General features: G+C 39.1%; 1 long non-coding RNA gene across 1 annotated transcript; it reads right to left on the bottom strand.

Annotated features, from left to right (window-relative positions):
* Nucleotides 1-1,301: 1,301 nt before the first annotated feature.
* Nucleotides 1,302-2,977, bottom strand: LOC146830593 (uncharacterized). Its single transcript, XR_014961171.1, has 4 exons — nucleotides 2,791-2,977; nucleotides 2,278-2,387; nucleotides 2,080-2,193; nucleotides 1,302-1,694 (listed from the first exon to the last, which is right to left on the bottom strand). It is a non-coding gene; the product is annotated as an uncharacterized LOC146830593 (long non-coding RNA).
* Nucleotides 2,978-3,373: the final 396 nt, after the last annotated feature.

Below are 3,373 nucleotides of genomic sequence, written 5' to 3'. Positions count from 1 at the left end.
ATGCCCCAATGTGCTTTTGCTGGAGTCCTGCTTTACAGCCCTCCAGGTAATGCTGGAGATTTCATTAACTCCATCTCTCAAGCATTGAGTCACAAAGCATTTAACTATGCAAGCTCCACTGTCTTAGGAGACTTAAACATTCAGTTGGAGAACTCTTCGGATAGGCTAGTATCTAAACTAGCGGACTCGCTGGCAGACATTGATCTTTCAGTGACTTCAATGGGCCCCACACATAAAACATGCCACAGTATTGACACTATATTTTCTAAAACCGCGTTAGAACTTGGCAAGCCAAGAGAAGTTCCCTGATCTGACCATTTTATACTACCTTTTGCTTGGCCCTGGTCTCCAAAGAATCAAGGGAGAATGGGGGCCCACCATAAGAACCGTGCATGGAATAAGGTAGACATACCTCTATTGAAGGACAAATTAGATTCCACCAAATCTGCACTAACAGGCGACATAATGCTAGATGAGGCTAAAGTGAATTACTGGCTTGCGGAGGCCCCCTCTATAGCTGCCCCAGAAGTCAAAGAAAGGACCCTTACACACAAACAGTCCAGCTGGTTCACAAGAAATCTATTAGAAGAAAGAAAGCACTGTAAAAGGTTAGAACACATATGGAGAAGACAATATGATGAAGTCAACAAAAACCGGTGCAAAGAAGCTCTGAGTTCATATCACATTAATCTGAAACTGGCAAGTCACACTTTTTATTCCAAAACAATTGAGAAAGTAAACAATAATGCTAAGGAAATCTTTAAAATTGTATCTGATTTGACAGATCCCAATGGCACTGCTCCCCCCACTTGAAACAAGTGCCTCCCTATGTTCCCAACTAAGGGGGTCATTATGATGCCGGAAGGACGCCACCGCCAGCCTTGCGGTGGCAGTCTGTCCGCCATCAAATGTGGATTGTCCGCCCGCCAGATTAGGATGGCAGGCGGATCCACACTGCGACCGTGGCGGGTGCAAAGACCGTTCGCCATGGAACCGCCACAGGCAATCGGATCGATTGCCTGGCGGAGAGGTCTGCATGCATAATATGGCGGCGGTGCCTAGCAGACATCGTCCACCATATTATGTTGCACGCTTGATCCATATATATTAGACAGAGAGGGTCCCTTGTTACGACCAGGGGAATAAGGTACTCTTGACAAGTTAAAACAAACTATCCCTTGGAAGCCAGTGCATATAATACCACCAAGCCCACTGCTATGTTGGAATGCAACGAATTAAACCTACACTCTGTTCAAAGTACGAACTATACAAAAATACAAATCATCAGCAGACTCATTCAATTATAAAAATACAAAACATTTTTATTTCATCGTTAGTGTCACAGTAAAAACAAACAATCTAATTAAAAACTATTATCCATTTTTTAAAAAATCTCACTAACATCCATCTCATACTTCGTATAACAAATCATACAGTAATCACAATTTCATACAGGACAAACGTCACAATATAAACACAAGAAAAAACGTTTCTAGACAATACACTCTGTCTTTAGGTATAACACATCAAAAGGGGTGTTAAACACCCAACCCGGTTGCACTCTTTGTTTTGCAACTCCAGGATCGGATTAGCCCTAAGATTATGTCAATCAATTTGCGTTGATGCGTTTCGATGGTTTATTTTTTCATTCCATTTTTTTCAAGACTGTAGATTAGTTTTTCTCTGTTATTGTCCTGTATAAGGCAAACATACATGTAGAAATGTGTTTATATATATCTAATACACAACTGGTCTCAAATACCACTAGCTCCCCGGGCGTTAAAATTACACAACCATATTTCATAATTCAGTATGTGACATTTACACAGTATTACCCTTTATTCATCAATCCGAAGGCATCTTTTGTCTATTTACCATCCAACTCTATCCTCTTTTTTTTATATAATTAGACGGAGGATTGTCCCATCATCTTTATTATGGGAGGAGGGCATTCTACTATTGTATTTTACATGTATTTTCTCTTATTACCGATTTCTTCTTTTTGTGCCCATTCTTTTCACTATTTTAATTTCCATATTACCTCTCTTGTGTATGATTTATTGTGGACAGGTTTCCTACCTTATTTATCATTAATTTCCTATTTCTAGTGTGTATAAATACCACACCAATTCATTTTGTCGTATTCAGTACTTAAAAATTGGTCCGTCCCCATATTTGGTCAGGAATTAGCACCTATAACAAAAACATAGCATTTATTTAATGCCCTATCTGTGCATTTATACGTTACACTAAGTTTCTATTTTTATATTAACGTACCTGGTTAGTGTGTTTATTATGCGCGCAATACCCTGAACGGCAACCAAGCTTCTCTTTCTTAGAGCTCAGGGTTTTTTTTCAATTACTCCACCTCCTCTCAATGGTTCCTGCTGTATAAGCAACACATGACACAAACCTGTTACCATCGTTTTTCAGACCTTATTTTTCACTCGTTATCCATTACATATTTATATATATATATATATTTGTATATCTGTACTCACTGGAAACACTATTCCCTACCAAGAGACTTCCTAACCTCATATATACAACCCATTTTCTGTCCATTCTACTCCCGGCCTTACAAGACACGTGGTCCGGGTGCAATTGTATATCTGAAATCAAGCTACAAAAAGATATGGAAGCTAATGTAACCATATTTACAGTTTAAATAGTGCTCCGTAATGTATTTTGTTTATCATCAACCCAATTCCTTGTCTAAATCTACTTCCAACTTTGAGTACATCGTGAAAACAGGGTGTGGACAGAATCCTTGTATCACTTTTGCCTTACCCACCAGCACCAGTGTAGTCCACATTTCAAATGGATTTTATATTCATGGTACGAGTCTGCAGTCCTCATTAACTAAAAATAGTCGTTAGCTAGACTTCTATTTCAGTTGTCCCCAAGCGTGTCATGTCGGCACCCTAATTTCCCTATTCTCATCTCTTTAATGCAGCGGTTCGCCTCAAAATCGTCCTCCTCCTCGTTTCCTGTTTGACGTAGCAGCGTCAACACGTCAGCTTTAAATAGGGCAAACACTATTCCCATTGGTTTGTAAACCTGGGTGCAACTAGTAATTGACTAGTGCTGGCTCTGCCCAGTTCCACCCGGATGTAAACTGGGAAATCACTCGCTTTTCAGAATTATTATGCATATTTTTATTTTTGACTCCTTGGTCATAGCAAATATCCAAAAGATTATTGCTACTACGCATTCTGGTCTGGGGATTAAATAAAATAAAGGAAAAGCTTTTTTTTTTTCCCTTCATATAATTTCTGATGTGTGTATGGCATACATGCCAACATTTCAGAAGAGCAAAGTGGGAGATTTAAAAAAAAAAAAAAAAAAAAAAAAAAATCGGGAGAATGGGGCC

Source organism: Triturus cristatus, chromosome 5_1 (genome assembly GCF_964204655.1).
Source record: "Triturus cristatus chromosome 5_1, aTriCri1.1, whole genome shotgun sequence".
Lineage (NCBI taxonomy): Eukaryota > Metazoa > Chordata > Amphibia > Caudata > Salamandridae > Triturus > Triturus cristatus.
This window is presented reverse-complemented; position numbering and strand designations above follow the sequence as displayed.